At 46.9% G+C, this 25,945-nt stretch overlaps 1 long non-coding RNA gene across 1 annotated transcript in view; it reads right to left on the bottom strand.

Annotated features, from left to right (window-relative positions):
* Window positions 1–1,081: 1,081 nt before the first annotated feature.
* The window catches only part of LOC123480271 (uncharacterized), a 29,224-nt gene continuing 4,360 nt past the window's right edge, over window positions 1,082–25,945 (bottom strand). The window contains exons 2-3 of the long non-coding RNA XR_006656191.2: window positions 11,635–13,340; window positions 1,082–1,470 (exon numbers count right to left, since the gene is read on the bottom strand). This is a non-coding gene — a long non-coding RNA (uncharacterized lncRNA). The remainder of the gene's footprint in view (window positions 1,471–11,634; window positions 13,341–25,945) is intronic.

Raw genomic sequence — 25,945 nt, forward strand, 5'->3', positions numbered from 1 at the left:
CGTACAGAGAGTGCATTCTGCAAGAGCCCAACACTGGGGGATGCCGCATGGCTGCACAACTCAAGCACCGGAGACAGTGTGCTCAGCAGGAGCACCTGGCAGGTGGGTATGCAGAGGGGACACAGGATTTCAGGGGTGGCCGTCAGGGCTGTGCATAGCCGGGCATGGACATTGTCTGTGTGGGGGTGTGGGCACAGCGAGCTGGTGGTCCAGCCAGGGCCTGGACCAGGGCTGTGAGCTCACCAAGGATCTGCACGCTCTGCACAGGCACTGCTGAACACACTGTGCAATAGGAGCTGGGAAAACCAGAACTGCAGCAACAGCAGAACAAGGAATTGGAGCCCTCCAGCGCCCCCTACTGACAAAACCTAACCTGAATCCACTGTGCACAGGGGAAAAGGTTTTAGAATCAATGCCATTACTGCAGAGCAGGTCCTGAAGGGTGAATTTGGAGTTGAAAGACAATAAACTGGTAATTGTCACATGGTGAACTTTTGGACAATGGACTCTTTAAAAAGGGGCGTGATGAAGGTCTCTGACCAAAAAACTTAAAAATATCTACCCCAAGGTAAATCACATTTCTAGGCTTAGAAGGAAGAAAAAAAACACCCACCCCTTTCCCCATCCCACTCACCGCAGTTTCTCATAACCAACCAGAATCTGTGGGCTTCTACAAACTGTGGCCTGACTAATTTGCTGGGCATAGTGGCAAGAAGAGCTCGCAGGTGGAGGACTATGGTGGGTGGAGAGCTTCTAGAGGGGGGATTTAGAGATCAAGGGGTCAAATCGGTTTACCTCCAAAGGCTCAGGGAGAATCCCTGTGGTAGACTACATACTTTCTTAATTATGTGCTTGCTCGTTTTTTTATTATTTTCTTCTCCCACTAAAATTATGTCTTATGAACACAAATTCTTTAGCCATCCCAAAAACCCTTCCAGGCACCCAGCAGGGGCTCAGTAAATGCTGAAGGAGAGCTCACTGCCTCCAGGAGCTCAGAGGTGGCGATGAAAATCCAGCCTCCTCCTCTTAGCCTCGGTGCCTCTTACTCAGATAGAAATCCCCACTACAGCTAAAACACAAATACACAGCAGCTACTTATTTTTATTGTTGCCTTCAATTTATAGTATCTGAAGTGTATAGAAATCAACTGTGAACAAGTACTTTCATGTACATTATTGGATTCTTTCCAATGTATTATCAAATTCTTTTTTAATCATGAAGATTTAATCAAATATTTGTTAATCACATTATCAGCTGGGCCTTTTGTCTCTCCGGCCCAAGGGGTTGGACTGAACCTGGTACAATCAATGCCAGAGGCGACAGTGCTGGGTCCGGAAGGTCTTGGGACCAAATGTAACCAGAATCATGTATGCTCAGGTGACATGAAAGTACAGACAGGGTAGAGCCAAGATCGCCATCAAGAGAATCCATGTTCATAGCCAGAGATCACACCAAGCTTCACATCAAGTCCTAAAAAGGAGGGGGAGGAGGAAGAGGAATGGAAAAGCTGGAACTCAGAAAATGGATAGCAATATTTTAATTAGGAGGGTCCAAATAAGGTGTCATGATTGATTGAGAGAGAAGGGTTCAGCACAAATTTGTGAATGTGGTCAAGCAGTCTCTTTATTTGGTGCCTCTACCAAATCAGCACGGGAGTTTAAAGGTGCTTTCAGAGCAGGCACCACACAGGCCACCTGCCACTTCCCGGGCACTGGGTAAATAGAACGTGAAAGAGATACATTCTGATAGGGGATTAAGGCTGATAGGAACGTGCCACCTTTTTCTGTGAGGATTTATCATCACCTGCTTCTATTTATTTATTTTTAAAAATTTAATTTATTAGAGAGGGGAAGGGAGGAAGAAAGAGAAGGAGAGAAATATCAGTGTGTGGTTGCCTCTCATGCACTCCCAAATGGGGGCCTGGCCTGCCACCCAAGCATGTGCCCTGACTGGGAATTGAACCGGCAACACTTTGGTTCACAGGCCGGACCTCAGTTTACTGAGCCACACCAGCCAGGGTGCCACTACTTGCTTTTAATCCTACAAAGAATTTCAATGTGGGGTGAGAAGTAGTGTAAACCTTCAACAAAGATGTGTCTTTGCCACTTGTAAATAATTATATTAAAGCAAAAAAAACCTTTTTACTAGAGAAAATGGAAACTACATGAAATGGGCAGCGGAGATTATTTCCTAAATCATTTGGAAAGAAACAAGGAAATAACCAGCCCCAGAGAAGGAAGCTCTGACTAAAAAGCCTAAAGTTTGTTGTCCAGTCTTGTACACCCCTTCTTTCACTCAGCAAACATTGATCTCTCGAAACACCTGTCTTCACTACATAATTCTATCCTCTTTGCTATGCCCCTGTGCAGACACAGCCTTTCTCCACAGCCAAGAGCCCTGCTCATTGCAAGCTTCAACTACAGAGGCAACTGGGCCTTCAGGAATTCCCATCTCACTTGCTATTGGCGGTCAGTCTGGGTGAGCATCTCCAGCTCCTTATCAACGCAACTCAGGAAGCAGGACGAGTGACTTCACAGGGCCTAGAGAAGAATCACTAATCGGGATGATTCCTGGGCATCTCCTCAGATGCCTACTAATAAATGCTTCTGTTGGCAGTGCTCTCCCCCGATTTTGACACAAGAAAGGATGACAAAGACAAGGCTCCCACCCTGGCAACAGAATTACTGCCCATGAATACAGCTATACTGAAGTAGTTGGTTTTTACACTAACTGTTTAAAGGAGAACACATGACAAATCTCTCAAAGAGCAGTGGAAACAGGCTCAATCTGTTTTAAAATCTCAGTAAAGAAAGAAAAAAAACCACAGAGTAAGAGAACACACAAGATTAATGATCTCCGCACACCGCAGGGAGAAATCAGCACCAGCGAGGGGATGGATCTGTCAGTGCATGAACACGATGGGCAAAGGCTGCTGATGAGTTCATTCGGTGCAGAATTCGAAATATGATTTATAGATACACACTGCACCGGAGTATCATTCTTGCAGAGTACAAATACTCCAGAAATAGTCATGGTCCAGCTATAGCACACAATTGGGGGGGGGAGGGGCAGAAGGGGGCTTCTTATTTGTCCTGACCCTGTACCCGTGTTGCCATACAATTCATAGAATATTAAGTAGAAAAATTATGAATATTAGGTTTTTAAAAGTGGTAATGAAGGAAATGTGTTTGTAATATGCATTTTCATAATAAAACCATCTAAAAAGTTAAGTTGTTATTTACAAGAACATTTGTTTATTCTACTATTTTACAGGTATAAATATACCAAGTATATAAAATTTCCAGGTAATGCCTATCTTATTCATTATATTAAAACTCAAAGTGGTGAGAGATTCCCTTTGGTTGGTTGATCTGCTGCTGGCACATGGTCCCAGCTTCCTCGTGGCATAAGGCAAAGATTTCTATAAAGACAGCCTGGGACTTCCAGGCAAGATGGAGGCATAGGTAAATACACTTTGCCTCTTCACACAACCAAAAGAAGGACAATAACAAATTTAAAAACAAAAAATAACCAGAACTGCCATAAAATCAAACTGTGTGGAAGTCTGACAACCAAGGAGTTAAAGAATAAACATTCATCCAGACCACACAGGAGGAGGGGCAGAGAAAGGACTTGAAGCAAGACGGCAGCTGGCAGAGCGGGTGGTGCCACGTGTGTGTGTGTGTGTGGATAAACCTGGAGGATTAATTGGGGAGTGAGATAGACCACACAACCCAGGGTTCCAGTGTAGGGACATCAAGCCTCAAAACTCCTGACTAAAAATCCTGTGGGGGTTGAGGCAGCAGGAGAAACCCCCAGACTCACCAGAGAGCGTTGGAGAGACCCACAGGGTCCTAGAATGTATACTAACCCATCCACCGGGAATCAGCAACAGAAGGACCCAATTTACTTGTGGGTTGTGGGGGAAGTGACTGAAAGCTGGTTAAGCTGAGAGCTGAGCAAACGACATTGTTCCCTCTCGGACCCCTCCGCCACATACAGGGTCACAACGCAGCAACATGGGTTGCCCTGGCCTGGCAAATACCTAAGGCTCTGCCCCTTACTACATAACAGGCCCACGGAGACAAGATAATATGGCCCAAATGAAAGAACAGATCAAAGCTCCAGAAAAAATACAACTAAGTGACGAAGAGATACCCAACCCATCAGATGCACAGTTCAAAACACTGGTAATCAGGGTGCTCACAGAAATGGTTGGGTATAGTTGCAAAATAGAGGAATAAGTGAAGGCTATGAAAAGTGAAATAAAGGAAAATGTGCAGAGAACCAACAGTGAAGGGAAATAAAATGGTATTCAAATCAACGGTTTGGACCAGAAGGAAGAAATAAACATTCCACCAGAATATAATGAAGAAACAAGAATTCAAACAAATGAGGAGAGGCTTAGGAACCTCCGGGAAAACTTTAAACGTTCCAACATCTGAATCACAGGGGTGCCAGAAGGAAAAGAGGAAGAGCAAGAAATTGAAAACTTACTTGAAAACATAATGAAGGGGAACTTCCCCAATCTGGCAAAGGAAATAGACTTCCAGGAAGTCCAGGAAGCCCAGAGAGTCCCAAAGAAGTTGGACCCAAGGAAACACACACCCAGGTACATCATAATCACATTAGCCAAGATTAAAGATAAGGAGAGAATCTTAAAAGCAGCAAGAGAAAAGGAGACAGTCACCTATAAAGGAGTCCCCATCAGACTATCAGCTGATTTCTCAAAAGAAACCTTGCAGGCAAGAAAGGGCTTGAAAGAAGTATTCAAAGCCATTCAAGGCAAGGACCTACATCCAAGATGACTCTATCCAGCAAAAGTATCATTTAGAATAGAAGGGCAGATAAAGCGCTTCCCAGATAAGGTCAAGTTAAAGGAGTTCAGCATCACCAAGCCCTTATTATATGAAATCTTAAAGGGACTTACCTAAGAAAAAAAAGATAAAAAATACAAACGGTAAAATGACAACAAACTGACAACTATCAACAACTGAATTTAAAAAAAAAAAACAAAACAAAACAAACTAAGAAAACAACTAGAACAGGAGCAGAATCACAGAAATAGAGATCCCATGGAGGGTTATCAGTAGGGAGGGGTGGGGGGAGAATGGGGGAAAAATAGAGGGAATCAATAGCATAAATGGTAAGTACAAAATAGACAAGGGGAGGTTAAGAATAGTATAGGAAATGGAGAAGCCAAAGAACTTATGTGTATGACCCATGGACATGAACTAAGGTGGGGGAATGTTGGAGGGAGATGGGGTACAGGGCAGAGGGGAATAAAGGGGAAAAAATGGGACAACTGTAATAGCATAATCAATAAAATATATTTAAAAAATAAAAAAATAATTTTTTAATGATGGCCTGATTACCTGTAAGGAGCAAATAAATCCAAACTACGTTAATGTGGTTAACATTAACGTAGTTTGGATCTACATTAACGCCGATAATATGGGACCAACGTAACTGATTTTTTAAATATTTTTACTGGACATTTGACTGAATTAACTTGAGAATTTAAATCTAAGAATAATCTAATAAAACTAGGGCTTGAATCCATAACTCATGTAAATGTAGGGAGCATTTAACTTCCTTCCCCAAACACTTTACCAAAGGATACATACTCCACGCAGTAATGGTTCCGCTCTCTGCAGGTCCTCATGCCAGCACCTTGGGATCACAAATACTTAAGCAGCAAAGGGACTGTTGCTTAAAAGGGATAATGAAATTATATAATCTTATTAACCAATGTCACCCCCATAAATTTGATAATTTTTTTAAAAAAGGAAAATGAAAAAAAGCAAGAGAGCAAACAATACCCACAAAGCAGCTATGCCCAGCTGAGGGCCAATCAGGGTCCTAGATTCTTCGAATATGGAAACTAGAAAATCATTGGAGATTCAATCCAAATCACCCACTGGTTGATGGATTAGAATCCAATGCAGCTAATTCTTCTCTTTAAACTCCACTAGAAGATGTCAGATTTCAAAACAAAAACAAGCTGTGGATAGGTAACCTCCAAACCACAAGTTAGTTCTGTTCCCAACTAAATTGCATCTGCCATAGACAGCCTAAATCCAAATGAATTAAGAGGCTTTGTCAGCAACTATAAGCAAAAATTAAATCTCAAGTTCACAATTTCAGGCTGACATTTTTAAAATGACAGGAAGAGGAAAGGTCAATGACTTTATACCTAGAAATAAGGAGTACCTTGGCTCATTTATAGATAAAAGGGTCAGCAAAAACAGGTAACTAGACGTTTCTAACCTGAAATTTTCGTCCAAAACAAAGGAGAGAAAGAGAAATTTTGCAGAATACCTGTATGTTTTCAGATCTTGGGGAGAAAGTAAAACATTTTAGCGAAGTTTCGGGTAATCTTCCTTTATTGTAAAGTGTAAGTTACAGGTACATGGTTGCGTGTGCATGCGTGTATAGACTAGAAGAGAGAGAGCTGGTTCTCTTGCCAGTGCCACACCTTTGTTTCCATTTCTTTGTGCTTCTGTCTCTACCCAGCCACACATCACTCCCCCCAACCCACCCCACAAGTCCCACTTCAACTTCTCTTAGTAGAAAAATTAACTTCTATAATTTATTTTCGATTTTGAATAATTTTAAAAAGAATCTTATACTCCCTACTGTTCTTTTCTCTCTGTGGTTTCAGGAGCCCTTCAGAGCGATTCAGTGCTCCACTCCCATTCTGTGGAGGGTACATCATCACACCCTTAGAGCGGGAACAAAATTTAACATCCTTCCCTTAGAGAAAAAGAAAACATTAAAAACTTCAGTGTTTTGTTTACATACACAATGGTTTTGATTTCTCCAGAGCCTGCTTTCATCTGAAATCATCCCTAACCTTTGAGTGCCCACCGCCTGCGCGTTGGCCTTTCAGCTGGAAAGAAAAGATATGCTGAGCTGTCCCCGGGGTGATGGGGATGAATACTTGAAGGACAACAAGTCGCTCCCCACAAAAGAGAGAAGCACCAAGATGGGGGAGGGGCTTGCTGCCTAGCCCCACAAAGTGTTATCATCTCAATTTCTATTTTAAAACTCAGTCTTGTCCAGAAGCATGAAGATTTGTTTCTACTCCCTTTTCTTGCCTGTGTTCTAGTACCTTATGATTTTCTCCAAAGCTTGTACCTGTCAGCAAGAGCATGCTTCAAGAATTAGCTTTAGGAACAAAACTGCAGCAAATATATATATTTCCTGTTGTCAGCGTCTCTCAGGAGAGACTGATGCACTTTGCCGTAGAAAGCCGTGCTGCTGTGCTGTCTGACAAGATGAGGCCCTGGCAGGTAAGCTTCAACACAGAGACCAGCAGACGAGAGGTTTTACTAATCCTAGAAGAAAACCTTGATCTGATGTTGTATTTGTATATGAGTCAGGATAAAGAACCTTACAGAAACAACATCCAAAAACTCAGTGGCTTGATACAGAAGATTTATTCCTGGATCAAGCAGATTGGTGGCTTTCTTCCCAGAGGTGACCGAGGAATTTAAGTTCATTCCATCTTGTTTTGCCAACATCTTAAATATGTGGCCTTTAAAGTTGTCACAGAAGAAGAGAGAGCGTGAGCCACTGCACACAGGGTTTCGCGCCAGGCCTGGAAGCAGCTTACGACTCTTCTAGCCACATTCCATTGGCCAAACCCCACTCATATGGCCCCAGCCTACTGCCAAGGGGAGTTGGGCAACATGATCTCCCAGGGTGCCGAGGTGAGAAAACAGGTTCAATATCATAGGTGATTCAGTCTATTAAGTCATTAAACTTTAAGTGTGCTAAGTAAGCAAAGGTAACAAAGAAGAAAGGAAAAACCTAAACAAGAACTTTTGTTAGTTTGATACAATCAGACCTTTGATTGGCGTCAAAATGCCCAATGGGCAGACCAAATGAGAGCTAAATCAAGGTGGGAAGTCCCAATGTAGAGACTAAAAAGTTACTTTTCATTCCAAAGTGCATGGAAGGCTCAGCTGACAGGAGTCATTGTACCCAAGGAACATGCCAAGATGTGGAGTTGCCTTTGCAACGCTGCAAGGGCCAGGTCTGGAGGTGAGCATCTATCCATGGTTCCTCAGCTGGGAATGTGGGGAAAAGGCATTCTTGGCAACTATTCCACAAACATACTGTTCTCTAGTGAAATAAGGACTAGAGCTGGAGGGAGAGAATTGGTTTAGACAGAGTTATCAAGGAACTTGGGGTGTCCAGAAACACCCTGTGTGGGAGACCCCACACAAGTAACTGTGTACCCCCACATACAACATACATCCCTCTTGTGTACCCCACCCTAGGGAAAGGCCCCACAAGCCAGGCCCCTCTGCTCCTTACCTTCTGCCTGCAGAGTCCCCACCTGCTGATTCTCCCCGCTCCCCAGCTCTTTCTGGACCTCATTCCACTTCTTTTATCCCATGGTGTGGCCTTAGTCCGGGAAGTCCATTACTCCCTGGACTTGCACAACAGCTGCCCACCTGGTCTCCCCGCCTCCAGCTAATCTCACCCCATCCCATCTATGCTCATACTGCAATCAGAGGATTTAAAACATAAAGTCAATCATGTCAATCCCTTGCTTAAAATCTTGTAGTATTTCACATTGCCTTCGGAACGAAATTCAGAATCGTTGGCTTGACCAGCAAAGCCTAACATAATTTGTCTCTTGCTTGGTCCTCTAGCTTTGCCCCCCCACTCTGCCCCTGCTCCCCACACCCCACTCATGCACTGCACACCAACCAAACATTACTACTCAAGGTTCCCAGAGGAACATAAGCTCCATCTTCTCCCTGGGTGGGCTCTTCTTCTTCTTCTGCCTCTGACTCCTACCCGCTCACGTCCCTGTCCCCACATTGCTGCCCACCTGTCTTGATAGACTGAATGCAATGTCCCTGTGTGGCAAAGCAGAAAGGGTCCATTTGAACAAAGTGCTGCCATTCATCTTAAAGTGAGAATATGGCCAGACTTAGCATCTTAGCTCCAGGTGATTGGCAAGGATTGAGGTCAAAATGTTCCTATTAAAAGGGATATGCTGGTGACAGAAAGAGACTCGACTTTGGCTAATAAACATACAGTGTAATATAGAGATGATGTATTATAGAACTGTACACTTGAAACCTATATAATTGTACTAACCAATGTCACCCCAATAAATTCTCTTGTATAATTAGATGGAGGTTCTACCAGAGAAGCACAACACAGAACAGCCCCTAAGTTTTCTTTTATGTACTTGGGGAGCACAGGTGGCCCTGGCACCAACACTAGAAAGGGCCTCAGAGAAGCAGAGATACTCACAGGCCCCCCACCTTCTGCCCTTGTCTCCCTTTCCGTGGATCTGACCCCATCTCTGCCCTCTCTCTGGAAGTCTTCAGGAGCTAGAGCAAATGCAGACACACTGACATTTGGCTGAAGCCTGGCATGGCCAGAGTTTGCAAGTCTCAAGGAAGTCTTAGGACTAGAAATCAGTTATCCCACAAGAAGTTTGTCATACTGCCCTGAAGAAGTCACAGGCACCCAGCAGGGAGGGCTTAGAAGAGGCTGTAGAACGGCCCCAAGGGAGGCGGGTTGCGGATTGGGTGGGGGGAAGAGACTACAGAAACAAGAACACGCTAAAAACAGAATCAGTGAATCCTCGGCTGAGGGCCCAAGAGTGGGACTAACACACTGTCCAATGCACCCAAGTTCAACGAAAGGAGTTGCACCACCTATGCAGGACTTCCTAAAGCATGCCCTAAACCACGTTGGTGGCCTAAAGCCTATTGTCACCTGCAGAATATGCAAGTGCGGTAAGAAAGATGAGAAAAAAGAATGGAGGGGAGGATTTCTGGTTGTCTGAGGGGCTCTGGGTTCTCTTCCCCTCACCAAGGGAGGGAGGTCCTGTCTCCCTGCCTGAGACCAGATGAGGGGCCTTTAAAGGGAATTCCTTGAAGAATTTGATGTGACCCAGGTGTCTGAAGGACCCACACAGAGACTGGTGTCTGACCCTTGCCTGTGGCATTCTGAAAGTGGAAGTCCGACCAGAGGCTCCCTCTCTGGAGAGCAAAGGAAGAAAGTGGGCAATTGGGAGCAGCCTGCCTTCCTAGCTTGGCTGAGTGAGAGAGCATTTCCGGAGGATCAGAGTGAACCCTGTAGAAGATGCAGAGGCTTGAGCTGCCTTGAAAGGGACCCTCCCCACAGGTCTGCCTAGAACAGGAAGTGAGCACAAAAGAACAGGCTATGAAGGGTGAACCTTCAGAAACAAAGCTGAGAGGGAAAATCCAGAGGACCAGTCAGAGGGGCGCCACCTGCACCACTGAACCAGTGAGCCGTTCAGTGGGCAGATGGCCCCCGAAGGGGGTTCCCCTGAAGGACATCTTCAAAGAACTCACAAACATCAGAGCTCTCAAACATCAAAGAACTCACAAACATTTGGGTGCCTGCCTTCCTGGAGGCAGGCAGTGTGAGTCGCCTCCTGCCTCTCCTCTCTTCCTCTTTCTCACCCCGGAGGCTGAGCCCGCCCAGGATGTGGGAGGTGAGTGTGAGACAGAAGCTGAGGAAATACCGAAGAAGTGGGGCCCACTAGTACTCTACCACTGCGGGCTTTACCTGGAGACACTCAAGCTTGGATTAGATGCAACTAGACTTTTTAAACCTCTAAAGGGAATCTTCTTTAGACCTAAAACTGACAGGGAAAGCTATGGGACCAGACAGACACATCGGAGAGCTGGGAAGGAACTGTAATGGATGGTGAGGAAGCATCAAGTTCATCCTCCTCACTCCTTGAACTAGTTACATGAGCTACACTGGGACATATCCCAGTCATGTGAAGGTAGACCTTATGTGGCTGAGGGAGCTTTCTGGCATCTTGGCTTGCCACTCACTCAGGTTTCAGGTAAGCTTAAATTTGGGCCAGTAAACAAAGCTGCTCCATTACCTTAACTAACCTCCTTTAAATAAGTTGCCAAACTTGCATCCCGAGCAAGGAGGACCACCCTGGCCTGAACTCCCCTGAAGCCATGAGGGCTTCTGCCTAAGCTATATTTATGATTCTGCTTAGAGAACATTCATCTGTTAACACGGAGCCTTGAGACATGCTGCACTGTCTTTGGGAAAGGGAAGGAAAAGCCACATCTGGGCAGTCAAAGGAATTCTGCGCTGACATCTTGGGGATTTGTTCAGCCTGCCTGGTGAAGGTTGTTGATTCCAGGCGCAGACCCAAGAACTGGAAAATGTCAGGCTGTGCTCAGCAACTCCCTTCTGTGATTGAGAGGAACCGATGAGTTTGGAGGGAATACAAATGGGACAACTGCTTAAAGCAGATGAATGAATCCACCAGCCTTTCCCTGATGCTTTAGAGTGAGAAAAAAAAAAAAGTGTGCGCCCTGGCCGGGTGGCTCAGATGGTTGGCACTTTGTCTTGTACAGGAGAAGGTTTCACGCTCAATTTCTGGTCAGGGCACATGCCTAGGTTTTGGTTCCATACCCAGCTGGGGCACGTACGGGAGAGGCACATTTGGGAGGCAACCAATCAATGTTTCTCTCTCACATTGATGTCTCTCCTTCTCTCTCTTCCTCCTTCCTCCCTCTTTCTCTCTTCACTTCTCTTTCTAAAATCAATGTTTTAAAAAAAGATATCCTCAGGTGAGGATTAAGAAAAAGAAAGAGCACTCACCTCCCACTGGTCTGTCCCTCAACTCCTCAGCTCGTGGAAGCATTACTTCTCCGTGCACACGACTGTTTCATTGTCTAAATGTCAAGAGTGCGTGAAGAGCTATATTTCAGTATTTCTCCTTATTTCTTTCTTCATTCTTTCTTGGCAGGTGTGTGTGTGTGTATGTGTTGGCATATTAGTTTTTTAGGGCTATCATAACAAATTACCACAAACTTGATGGCTTAAAACAACAGAAACTTATTCTCTCACAGTTCTGGAGGCTGCAAGTCCCAAATCAAGGTGTCAGCGGGGCCATAAAATCTTTCCTCACCTCGTCCAGCTTCTGGTGGCCCCACGTGCTCCTTGCCTCATGCCCGCACCGCTCCATCTCTGTCTCTGTCTTCACATGGCCTCTTCTCCTCTGAGTGCCCTATCTTCTCTTCTTTTGTCTCTGACAAGGACACTTGTCATTGGATGCAGGGGCAATCTGCATAACTCAGGATGATCTTGAGATCCTTAATGCTAGTACTTCTGAAAAGAGTAACTGAATGAGCCTTTTTGTGAGGGGAGAAGGGAGAACACCACTCAACCCATTGCAGAAAGCAAAAAAGACAGCAAAAAAAATGATAAACTATTTAGGGTTCAGTAATAAAGAATTGGGTCTCATAGGAAAGTTCCTCCATTTTGGAGGCCTAAGTGCAGCCCCTCCTCGTATCCATACCAAACGCCTCACAGGGGCCCCCACGCCGCTGCCTCTCCCAGAATCTCCAGGTCTGGACCAGTGAGGGGCGTTAGGATGGAGGGGACATGGGGACACGGGGTGTCTCCCCAGAGCTGTGCACCAGACCACACGTCTGTCTGTGTGAGTTTGTAAGGGGACAGACAACCCTCCTCTTCTGTGAAGTAGAAAAATTGGTTGCCAAGGCCTCTTTCTCAGGGCCAGCTCCTCAAGCGGGTGCTGCTCTCTTGAGGATAACAAATGGAAAGTATTTTGTAAATTCCGAAGCGCTCTACAAATGCAAGCCTTCTTTACAGCACCATCAGCACTACAGTGCAGAGGCAAAACTGCTAACCTACGCCTGGAGAGGCCCAGGGTCAGCGCCAGTGGCAACAGTAACAACTGCCAGCACCTACCGCAGACCCCACGTGGCTGTGCACCGTGCCGCACTGCTTACACCAGAACCTCTTCCAGTCTCCTTTTCCTTACTTTTAATAAGACTAACAACAGGTCCTCCTTGGTGGATTTGAAAATTAAATGATTAAACTATGTATAGGTGACTTAAGGTCATACAGCCAGTGAGTGATCTCTGGGGTCACCCAGATCTGTCTGAGTCCAAAGCTGGTGAACTTCACGACGGTATGTTTCTTCCCGCGAGTGTGACTTTTACAGCGAGGGACAGTGTTTGCCAACGGGAGACCCTTTTTGCACTCCTGAGTATTACCTTCTTTCCTTTCAGGTTCTTCCCCTGTGCAGACCTACTAGAGCCTTTAGAAAAATCAGGAACAGGTGGATTCTCAGGAGGTTAGACCCGGTGAGGTGTAGGCTATTCCGGGCGGGTAGACCCAGCATCCTCGGGCTTTATGATCCTGCGTTCCTAAGCTCCGGTTCTGTTGTGCCTCCAACAGGCCTTGTGAAAAGGAGCTGTAGACCTTTAGGCACCAGCTGCTCTTCCACAGGTATTTATGGAAACCCCGTGAGGGGAAGGATGCCTTCAGAGAGGTTCGGCCTGGTTGAGAAGAGGAAAATCAGAGCATAAGCAGAGTAGGGGGGTAGGCAAAAGTAGGTTTGCAGTTGTACATAAATGGTACAATAATTCATAAATAATACAAGAATAAAGTCTGTGTTTTGCATACTCGCAACTGTAAACCTACTCCCCCTCCTTCTCCCAGTATATAACCAAGTGTTGGTAGGAGTGCAAACTATAAAATAGGATGTGCATGAGGAATGGGCAATCAGGGGGTGGTGCCTTGTTGAAACCCCAGCTCAAGTTCACCCACCGCTGTAAGGCTGACTTCAGGGTCCACTCTTGCCCTGCCCTTAAAGAATGCTGGCCACCTCCCTGGGGAGCAAGTGTGGGCTGATGTTCTCTGTATTCTTTAGCAAAGAATTTCAGCCAGTGATTCTAGGCTGGCATGTTAGGCACATAGCAGGTGAAAAATTGCTAGGTGAAGTTCCCTGACACCCAGGTGCCCCCAACCCTTCATCCTATAGAAGTGACATGCTCAACCGTGCCCTGGAATCACTGGTCCAAGCTCTGTACTCTGCTACTCCCCAAGGGACGGTGTCCTCACTGTGCAGTTTGCCTTGTCCTCCATCCAGCTCTTGTCTGCTCCTCCCGCCCACGTCCAGTCCCTGTATGATGGGGTGGACAGTGGCTTCCCAGGACTTCTCTTACTTCCAGAACCACTTTGCCCAAGCTCGAACCCTGGACCTCTCTTAGTTCTAAGTACAGATTGCAATGATTGACAAGGCTTTGGAGAAGGCTCAGGGATAACAGCAGGTTTGGCTGCTGTTGGAGCCCAGGGGCCTGACCTTCCTCAGAGTGTGTGCCAGGCACTGCCCTTGTGAGGCCCTGCTCTACGCTGGTGATGAACAGCCCAGCCCAGCCCAGCTCCCAAAAAAACAACTTGATATACAGGAAGGTCTTTTCTGAGGCTTCCAGAGAAGGAGAAAAAAGTTGTTTCTAGAGGAAAATCATCATCTGAGACTTGCAATTCTGCCCTCAGTAAAGACATTTAATTATGCAAAACATTTAGATTCTTGTTGTCTTAACCATTCTATTCCAGCAGATGATCTGGGATTTGCAAGTTTCATAACCAAAATGTCCATTAAAGTGTTATTCTGCAATAAACAAAGAAATCTGTCTTCTATCTTTAGAGAAAATCAAACACTATACAGTCAGCTTCAGAAAAAAGCAGATCCTTCCTATATTAGTGTTTCTAAGAATAAAGAAAAGGGACTCTCGGCTCCCCTGGAGCACCCTGTTGTATGTCAAGAATGAAGGAATGGAAAGAAGGAAAAAAGAAGGAAGGGTAGGAAAGAGGGAGGGAAAAAGAGAAGAAAGGAGGGAAGGGAGGGAGAGAAGGTGGGAGGAGGCTGCTTGATTAGTTTACAGCACTTGCTCGTGTATTATTTTACTTCTTTGTTTACTCATTTGTCTCTCTCCCTACAGTAAGCAACCAAAGAGCAGAAAATGTGACCTAATCAATTGTATATCCCAAGTCCTCAATAGGACCTACGTGGTGGTCAGTGAAAGTTGGAGAGAAGGAAGAAGGGAAGGAAGGAGGGAAGGAAGGAAGGAAGGAGGAAAGGAAGGAAGGAAGGAGAATAGAAGGAAGAAAGGGAGGAAGGAAGGAAGGAAGGAGGGAGAATAGAAGGAAGAAAGGGAGGAAGGTAGGTAGGAAGGAAGGAAGGAAGGAAGGAAGGAAGGAAGGAAGGAAGGAATAAAATAATGTTAAGGTAATGCGACCATTTTGCTCTGCCTTCTAGGGGTGTCCAACCTGAGGCCCATGGGCCCCATGCAGCCCAGGATGACTGTGAATGTGGCCCAACACAAAACTGTAAATTTACTTAAAACAATATGAGGTTTTTTTATGATAATATGTCACAATGCATTTAATGTGTAGCCCAAGACAACTCTTCTTCTTCTGGTGTGATGCAGGGACACCAAAAGGTTGGACACCCCTGTGAGCTTAGACCATTTGAAGTGAAACACAATTCTCTTGGCCTGTAAGGCCCTTGTTACCGATTCTTATGGAGGTGAGGTAGTGAGACTATAAAAACTTCCAGACCACACGGGGCCTTTGTGTAGTTCACAGCCCACGCATTCTCACCACCAACGTGAGAGCTGAGCTCTGAGCCTGCGGATCCTGGAGGAGGAAGCACTCGGAATATTTTTTAACTCTCGATGTCTGACATCTGCCTAAGCTTTCAGAGTGCAGAGTTCTCTCATGTACATGATCGAATTCTGATTCTCACAGCTGCCCTGCATGGAGGTTACACCAGGAACCCTGCTTTGCACATGAAGAACTGTGCAAAACCACCCAAGTTCAAGCAGCTGGAACTCGAATCTAGGTCTTCCAACTCTCAGACTAGGACTTATTCCATTTCACAAGGAGAAACACATTATTGGTTCGTGTCTTTGTGTCCTGGAAAACAGTGTTCTTTGTTAATGTTTAAAGTCTCAAGAGTCTATGTAGCCAAAATGGATTTCAATTACTGATTTGATACCTCGATAGGGAGAGAACAAACTTGAAATTTAAAAATGATCAATTCAGCTAGAGAAAAGAGCAAAGTGTACTGGTCTTGCCAACCATGGGGAGACCTTTTGAAGACGCCCCAATGAGTGTCAAGCTGGTGGAAAGAAAGATCCCAGACCCAGGCAGCTGGGACCACGTTATGACCCTTCCCATCCCCAGTGACAGGCTCCAGGGTCAAGCTTGGGTGGGTCACTCTGTTAAGCGTGCTATTGAAAAGGCAAGATGAAGCTTCACTCCTGGAGGTGGCGTGGGAGGGAGTGTTGGGCTGGGCTGCCAGGCTACAGGCCCCAGGGGAGAAAGAACAGTGTTGGCTTCTCTGTGCTTAAAGGTACACTGCTGCATTCAGACAACACCGTGCCTGAACCAGTTCTCTGCACCTGTGCATAACATCACCTGGGTGTCAGCGCAGGGCAGAAATTTCTGCAGACAGAGAGGTCAAGGCTGGAGGGATGAGAGATGGGCTAAAGCAAATCAGAGTCAGTTTTCTCCACCTCCATGCTGCCCCCACCCACCCCCCATGCCCACAGCGGCATTTAGGTCACTCTGTTACCATCTCTTGACTGTCAAATCCATTGGTCCCTTAGTGACTGTGAAGAGGGAGTGGGAAGAAGATGATGTGGCAGGAGGAGAACTGGTTTTCCAAGCACACAAGCCTAGTGAGTTGCTGGCTCTGCAAACCACTGGCTGTCAACTTAGTTCAAGTCGTACAGCTCCGCAGAGCCCCGCGTCCTTCATCCGCTTGGGGAACGACGGAAACACTCCACCTCTAAGAAGTGCAAGCCCCCCTCTGAGGCTTCTGAGGTATCTAAGTAAGGCTAAAATCTTCCGGGGTTCAACTCCTTACTTTTTCCAAGACGTGGGGTGCTCAGTACACCAGGGGCCCGGTGGTGCTTGACGTGGCAGCATAGGCCCGGTGGGGAAACTATGCCTCATCCTGAGTAATAGAAAGAAGTAAGAAACTGAGGCATGCCGATACCCAGTTGTGACTATTTTCTCTGAAAAAGCATACCCCTCAGATGATGTTACAAATTAGGGATTCAATGTGTAGCAAGATTTAAAAAAATAAAACTCTGCCCTGGCCAGTATGTATCAGTCGGTTGGAGCATTGCCCCATAGATCGAAAGGTTGTGGGTCCGATCCCTGGTCAGAGCATATACTCAGTTGTGGGTCCGATCCCTGGTCAGGGTGTGTACTACAAGGCAACCAATGGATGTTTCCGTCTCATATCAATGTCTCTCTCTCTCTCCGCCCTCCCCCGCCCACCTTCTCCTGCACTCACAGCTAGCACCTCCTTACATTAGACCAGCAAATGTGATGCTGTTTAATCTTGACTCTGGAGCTTACATGCTTCTCAAATCTTTAGATCTGCGTTTTCTTAGTATTACCATTACTTTGAAGCTCCATAGAGCCAGCTTTGTGTTTTGAAAATAAAGAAAAGAGGAAGGAAGAATGGAGGGAGAGAGGGAGGAAGGGAGTGAGGGAGGGAGGGAGGGAGGAAGGGTGGAAGGGAGGGAGAGAGAGAGGAGGGGAGGGAGGGAGGGAGGGAGGGAAAAAGAAAAGAAAAACCTCTTGATTTAGTGGAGTGGCATGTGACTTCTGATTTCAAGTTCTACCAATTAGCTGTAGCACACAGTCTTCCTTGGCAGCTCTCTGCTCCCCATCACAGATGGTATGGAAAAGTCTGACTGATGACTCTCTGGTTCTTCTTTCCTATTTCCTCTGCCACTGCTAATTTAAGAAAGTCTACAGGATACCGGGACAACTGTCAGCCCTGCCTTATTCCCCCTGCCTTTGCCTTCTCCTGCCACCCACAGCCACATCTACTGCTGGACTCCTCCAGCATCCAAGCCTGGTCAGATGGCAACAGGAAAAACCAGCGTCCTCAGCCACATGAACCAGTGTGGTGTGGAATTAAGTGATTCTCTCTGCCAGACGGTGACGCGGTGACCTTCTGGGCTCTGGCGAGCTCCACCTGCCTGAAGTGGGAGCACTGCCCGCCCTCGCAGTCCGGATCCACTCTCCGGAGCTGGGCACTCCTTGGCCCTACTTACCAGTCCATCACTTGCTGAGGCAGGGCAGTCCTAAAGTCAGCAGTTCATAAGCCTTAATCTGGCTCTTCCCATCTCACCCTGTGGAGGGCCACTCACTTCTCAGTGTCTATTGGTGAGCAGACAGCATTCAGCAGGCCCTGTGTGGCCTCGTCTGTGATTCCGGGCCCAGCCCCGGACAGCAGCTCTGCCTGGGTCACTCCCAATCCACACACCACTTTCTTCACTTAGCTTCCAGAAAGCAATAGCTTATTCCCCAGGGCAGGCAGGGCAGAGCAGACCCTTCTGCCGAATGGGAGGAGCAGGAGAGGTGCAGCAGGACAGTCTCTGCAGCTTCTGATGATGAATGCCCAACCAGAGTCTGTGGGGATGGGAAGAAAGGGCCAGCTTTCCAAACACTGCAGGTCATGGGACAAGAAAGCCTTACCGATGGCTGACGTGCCAGGACCCCACTGCTAGCAGGGAGGGGACAGGCACCCTGCGGTGGCTGGGTACCCAAAATTAACAGCTGCAACTGGGCCAGGGCTAGAACCTGCCCCATTTAGAAAAGAAGCCTTTATTAAATAGGCCAGGGCTAGAACCTGCCCCACTTAATAAAGAAGCCTTTATTAAATACAGCTCTGACCCACCACTCACCTACTTAATGAGTTCTGATGCTTTTCTATTGTCTGCAGAATAGCTGGACCCACAACTTCCTTTGTAATCTGGATCAATATTGTATCAGTCAGGGCTTTCCAGAGAAACAGAACCAATGTTTGCACGTTCTCCCCATGTCTGTGTGGGGCTCCTCCCACTTTCCAGAGACGTGCACATTAGGTGAATTGGTGTGTCTAAATCATCCCTGTATGAGCGAGTGTTGTGGGTGTGGGAGCGCCCCCCGATGGAAGAGTGTCCTGTTGTTAGTACACATAGGCCCAAGGGAGAGCCCAGAGACTAAATGCCTACCTCGGGGCAAGGGAATACCAAAGAAAGAGGCTGGTCATTCCAGTCTGGCAACTAACTGAGTTTATTAAGGAAAGCTTACATAACAGGCTGGTCTTGGGCAACTGCAAGATGACAGACACTGAAGAACTACATAGGGTAAAGATGAGGGGCGGGGGCGGGGTGGGAACAGTCACAAGCACTAGTGCAAGAACGCTACCAGGCGTGGGAAATTACTTCACATGCTTGACCCTGTCGGGACAATGGCCTGGTCCAGGAGCCAGCACGCAGCGGGAGGCAGGGGAGGGTGCTCCCTTATGTCAGAATGAGTATCAGTTATGATCAGACAGTCTCTAAGGGGAGTTTGGGGTAAGCAATCTCCATTCTGGCCTGGGTCCAGCTGCTGGACAGACAGTGGTCAGGCCACGAAACAGTTTGTCCTCTATACCTGTCCAGGATTGGGCTCTGCCTTCCACCCTGAGCTGTGAGGTAGGCTCTAGCACTCGCAACCCTGAGCTGGAAAACAGTTATCTTATTCATTTTTATTTATCTTTCTTTCATTTTTTAAAATCCTCTCCAAGGATATGTTTTATTGATGTTTTTAGAGAGAGAAAGGAAGAGAGAGAGAGAGAAAAAATGATGTAAGAGAGAAACATCGATCAGTTGCCTCTCTTACATTCACCCATCGGTGACCGAACCTGCAACCCAAAAACACGCCCTGACCAGGATCGAACGCAGAACCTTCTGGGGTTTGGGACGATGCTCCAACCAGCTGAGCCGCCCAGTCAAGGCAATCTTTCTTAAGTGTACGTATGGCTCACTTTTATTTTAATGCTTCATTTTGGAAGTGTTTTGAGTCTTTACACAGATGTTTTTGTGACCAAAGATATGCCATAGGAACCCAGCTCTTGTTTACATCAATTACCTACGGTAAAACTGGTTTTGTTATATGTCATTTCAGTTAGTCACAGTTTCCAAGAACCTATCGACAACAGTAGATGAGAACTTTCTATGTATGTATCTATCATCTATTTCTATCTATATCTATCTCTAGAGAAGGAGAGAGATTTATTTTAAGATACCGGCTCTCGTGATTGTGGAGGCTGGCAAGTTCAAAATCTGCAGGCTGGTGACCCAGAGAACTGGTACTGTGTCTGGCGTCCAAGCACAGTCTGCTGGCAGAATTCCCTCTTCCTCTGGGAAGGTCAGTCTTTTTTCTCTTCAACCCTTCAACTGGTTGGATGAGGACCACCCACATTATGAAGGGTAATCTGCTTTAAACATCCACTGAGTTAAATGGTAATCTCATCTAAAACAAACTTTTACAAAAAAATCTAGAATGATATTTGATCAAATATCCAGGTACAGTGTTTTCCAGACAAAATGACATATACATTAACCATCACAAATACGGTTTCCCAGCTTCTTTTTCAAACATGCCCCTACATGGGCCCTTCTTTCAGCCACTCAGAGACTCGTTCTTTGGACACACCAGAACGTCAGTAGCTCTGGCCCTGCCCTTCCCCGTGTACTCCCAGGACCCAGTTCCTGTGCCTTAGTCAATTCATTGTAATTGGGTATTTACCTGCCTGTCTTCCACTGGCTTTTTCACGTCCTCAAAGGCACGTTTAGCCTGTCATTCCTCCTCACGCCACCAGGACCTCATATAGTAGTTGAAACTCAAAGAACTCCAGTGGATGTTTGTGGAACAAAAATGGGTCTAGAAAGCTGAAGGCCCACACTAGAGATGGGGGCTGAGGAGATTAGCTGTTGGCTGAGATGGACAGGAGATAACAGTTCAAAAAGTGGTGATGAAGCCCAGGATCACTTCTGGCTCCAGAAGTCACAGAAGGCTTCACCGGGGAAATAGCATTTGTGACTGCAACAGGGAGAGGTGGGGAAGGGCAGCCCAGTGAAGGCAGTGCCTTCACTGAAAGCACAGAAGTGGAAAGGTGCAGAGAATCTTCAGGAAAGAATGGGTCTTTTTCCTAGAACATAGCCTACTTGGGGGTGGTGTGGGGAGAGAGGCTGGACAGGGAGGAGGGCCCCATTCTCGCAGGCTGCGGGGCCAGACTCAGCACTGGGTGCATCAGATGTGGTGGGAACCTGTCAGAGGCTGTCTGCCCCAGGTAAGGGGTGGGCAGTGACATATGATTCAGGCCTGGCTGTCACTTCTGCCTCTGCCCGGGAAGTTATTAGAGTGGGGTCGCCACTGCACCAGTCCTGAGGGGTGAGCTCACTGATGCCTGAGTTAAACATGCAGGTGGGCGAGGGAAGCCACAGTCACTGTCATTCATTTGCAAACCTTAGACAGGGCCGCAGCGCTGACTGCTCCAGTTTCATTTCTCCATGTCATTTAGACACAGTTTGAAAGAAGAGGTAAAGGAAAATGTTTCAGAAGCTGAAAGGCCAGAACAATGGCTACACTTTGTCCTGGCTGGGAAAGCAAGCAAACAAAAGACTGTGAGGCATGACATTATCAGTATCATCCTTGAGGCAGGTGGAAAGGTCAGGCTCGGGCCCCAGGGTAGGAGCCCACACCTGAGTAGGGTCTGGGGGGCTGGGCTTTAAGAGCCGCCTCTTCTGAAGGCCCGGGATGGCATGTTCTCTCCAACAGCCCTGGCGCGCTCTCTGCACTGCTCTGGTGCGTGGCTGCAGTGCGCTCTGGGCAAGGCAGAAGCTGGGCTCTCGCCCTAAAGCATTCAGACAGGAAGCCTGTGCAAATGGGCTATGGGCTACTTTGTAGTTCTGATTCCTCCATTTCTCCACTTCCCCACCCTCTGTTTCTTCCCCTAGTTCAGTCTTGAATATGTTTATTTGAAGAGCTTTACAAAACACCTCATTTAAGAGAATTTTGTTGACTCCTGGCACTCAGGGAAGAGTGAGTTCCCACCCCACAGCTCACAGCTCCTCACTCCAGCTGGTAGGGACATGATTCCTGTTTGCCTTTCAGCCTGTGCCCCTCCCCCGGGTGCTGTGTGGCTGGTCTCTGTTCCCACACACCTGATGCACCTGGCAGGCAGCTGCACCCCCCAGCACCCCAGGGAATGCCAGGCCAGTTTTGTGGGCCAGGACTGGACTCAGGCACCAGTGTGCTGGCACTGGGCATAAAGTTCTGTGCATTAAACACTGAACACCAATGCTCTGCGGTACAGGGCGAGCCCACCGCACTGTGTGCAACTCCAGCCAGTGAGATGAGCAGGCAGGTGCTCCACCCCGTCCTGTGTTAGTCCCACCTGGGTTCTAGTGTGGCCGCCCCACTTTGCTGCGATTGGAGCAGAGCTTTCGGGAGGAGAAAAAAGGGCTGAGGACAGAATATCCCAGAATAGTTTTTTAAATCTTTCAGTGAGGAAAAAAAAACCATAAAATGATTTTTCCATTTAAAAAGAAAAAGAAAACAAACACCTAGCAGGAGATTAAGCAAATGAATGAAAGGCTTATTAAGCACAGAAGTATTTTATTTACACCCACAGGCTGCATTTCACAATAACTACCTTCCTCCGTTTAACAAAAACCTGGTCAGATAACAGGATAAATGGTCTGTCTGTGGCCTCATAAAGCTTTACTGACACAAACCTTCCTAAGAAAGATCATGCGGTAGTTTCTCAGGACCTGCTCCTTCCAGTAAAACTGCAGGGGGTCGTAACTCCAAGGCCTACATTGGAGGTCCCCCTCCCTGAGATAAAGCATGTGGGCCACTACAAACTCCTCCCCAAAGGAAAAACCAGGGACCGATTGAGCTACAACACTGGGTTTTGACCCCTAAGAGCCAAGGAGGGAAGGGAACCCTGTAAGCAGTAAGGTCCTGCCGGCTCTCCTGTTCTGTACTCCAGACGGAGCTCTGGGGTGGGGAAGGTGACGGGCCTGTGAGGAGGGCCCGCACTGCAGAGCAGAAGAATGATCCTCCCAAGTCATGCCAGGCTCTGCATTTTCTGACTTGATCTTCACTACAGCCTCATGGCCTAAACTATAATTATCTCCACTGTTCCCATAAGACAATGGAAGACCAGAAAGGTTAAGTAACTTGTCCAAGCTCACACAGCTTGTAGAATTCAAACCCAGGACTGTCTAAGCCCAGAGTCAGACGCTAACCTTTTTTGTTGTTGTTGTTAACCATCTGCCTCTGTGTCTGGCCTGAATGCAGCCATCAGCTCCTTTCTATACAAGCCTGGCCAACTGGCCATCAGGGGCAGGGGAATGGGTGAGGCGCAGAGTTGAGCGGAAGAGCCACAGCCTAAGTATAGGGAGGAAAAAGGACTCAGACATGGGCAAACAATACCCCATCCATGTCTGCAGCGATGATCCCAATCCTACCCCCCCAACGTCTCCCAGTTGCCCCTGGGAAGGACACCTATCCTACAACTCCAGCCAGCCATAGATAATGTTTTGCCCAATATTCTGGGTACTATAAATGTAAGACAAAAACATCAAGCCCAGTGAGACACAACATAAGACAACCAATTTACTATGTGTGACATTTTCTTTCCCTCCCTTTCAGTCTGCGTTGCGACTGGCAGGAGAGCGCTGCGTGTTCACTCAGGATGGTGTTTTTCTTTACCTTCTCTACTTCCCTCTGCTCAGCTACCCAGAAAGTTAAAGCAGTGGGAAGTGTCAGGGACAAAATAAACATGGGGAAATGTCATTTTCAAATGTCTAATCATTTTCGAAGACCAGTTGCCAAGGCCAGTGCGTGAATCTGCCCCCTTTGCTGTGCTGCGTGGTACGCCATTCCTGGGAACTCTACCCCGGACCTGACAAGTCCCGCTCTCAGCGTGGCTGTCTGCCCAGCCACCCCAAGCCACAGACAGACATCGCCCATGTCGCATGGGTTCTTCGCTGTTGACTGGCGCCCAATGTGACAGGCAAGATTTGTGTGAAGCTGGGCTGAGGTAACATGTGGTCTCACACTCAGCATCTTTGTTTTCATTCGTTGAGAGAGTAAAAGAATGCAGTTTCCCTATTTATGTGATTAAACCCTAGCACAACTTCTTTTCAATCCATCTCCTGAGTCACTAGTTTTCTGCATTGTTATTACTTTCCAAGAGCTTTGGAGGAAGGGTCCAAAGAAGCCAAGTCTTAAATCAACTATCCAGGGAGCTGCATATGCGATACCGGGCAGCCTCCGATCCGGACTGGCGGGCCGTGGGAGACGAATAGTGGTTTCTCATTACTGAGAGCAGTGGGGTGTCAGGGTGGCTCATGAAAATCACCTTGCCTCTGTATGCCATTAACCCCTAATGAGAAAACAGCACTTTTTTATTCCACATGGTCTCTGGGGAACACAATTACAGAAAAGCCATCTGAATGCACAGTTTCAAAATACCTCCCTTTGAGTAACTGTCTCATATCTTGTGGGTTCAGCTGTGTCCTACGCCCCAGGCTGCTCCAGTCCTGCACCCTACCCCTTTCTGGTGGACACACACGAGGACATACCTGGTGCTTTCTTTCTGCTGGCAATCTGAAACATTAAAAAAGCATCCCCCCCTGCAAAAAGGAAAACTTTGGAAAGTAAGCAGCTGTCAAAGTAATTTATATGAGACACACACTCAAACATTGGTCTACTCCCAAGATCTACGAAACCTATTTATAAATCAGCAGTTAAATGGCTTATGAATGCCTTTCCACAGACAAATGCTGACCAGGAACATCAGTCCGTGGTAGGAAAAGATTCTCAAGGGACAAAGGATGATCTACAGGTAGAAAGAAATCATTCATAGCACTATTTTCACTAGGCCTTCCCCTTTGCGACCTTGAGTGAGTTGGAGATCAAGTGAATTTAAATATTCATGTCATATATTTACTTTTTGTTTAAACTTTATGACTTCCTTTTAGGAAAAGCCTTCCCTCACCCCCAATCCCATGATTTCCCAGAGCCGTCATTCCAGTAATCTTGCCTCCCGTGCACAGGAATGAGAAAGGTCAGTACCCTGGGTATCTGAGAGAGGCCTCTTCCAAGATGGTGCCCAACCATCCTGCCCCCTTGTGCTCACACCTCATGTAGCACCTGCCCAACGTGTACCAGAGCTGGTCTCTGTGACCAAGAGAATACAACAAAATTGACAATATGTCATTCCCAATATTAGGTTGTAAAAGAAGGCGACTTCCATATAGGGTTCTCTTTGCTTTTCTAGTCTCTTCTCTCCTGTCCTCTTCTCTTTCTCTCTTGGATTAGTCACTCTGGGGGAAGCCAGCTGCCATGCAGAAGGGAAACTCAGGTAAGCCTATGAAGGGGCCACATGGTAAGATGCCCAACAACCAGAGAGAAATTGAGGCCTGCAGGCAGCCACATGGGTAAGCTTCGAAGGGGGTCCTACAACCCCAGGTGAGCCCTGAGAAGATGGCCACCCTGGTCAAAGCTTCACTGCAACCTCCAAGAGACCCTGCGTCCAAACCACCCAGTGTAACTGCTCCCTGATATTTGTCCCACGGAAACTACTTGAGGTAATAAGTGTTTTAAACTGCTAAGTTTCAGAGTAATTTGCTATGCAGTTACAGGTAACTAATACATTGGCCAAGCAGACTATTGCAAACTCTCAAACTCATGGAATACCACGACTGGTCCAGGGGTAGAAACACAATCCAAGCGCAGCCAATCAGAATTGTTTCCAAAAACTGATATGAGGACTAAGTGACAGAGCGTCGGGCTGTTTTCTCTACGATCGAAGTAAGCCTGGAATCGTGGCTCTCAACCAGAGGCCATACTGTGTCCCTAAGGGGCATTTGCAAGTGTGAGCACATAGTGAGTGATCACAGTGTCTGGAAGCCCTGATGGCATTTGATACCTGGAAGCCAGGGACGCTGACTGTCCTGTAGTGCACAGGACAGTGCCACACACCAAGGAACCACCCGTTCCAAAGTATCAATAGCACCCACATTGAGAAACTCTGGGCTAGAACCTTCACTGGCTTCATTCATTCATTCATTCATTCATTTATGCCAAGTGGAGAGATCTTTTATGAGAATAAAGCAAATGTGGGTGACGGAAAAACCAAGATACACCAAAGAGAGAAAGACAGAGCCCTGATGATAGGGTTTGAATCCCTAAATGCCGTCCTGTCTGAAGCTAGACCAGTGCCCTTTGATCTTCCCAACTACGTGAGCCA

The sequence above is a fragment of the Desmodus rotundus genome, chromosome 3, assembly GCF_022682495.2.
Source record: "Desmodus rotundus isolate HL8 chromosome 3, HLdesRot8A.1, whole genome shotgun sequence".
NCBI classification, from domain to species: Eukaryota; Metazoa; Chordata; class Mammalia; order Chiroptera; family Phyllostomidae; genus Desmodus; species Desmodus rotundus.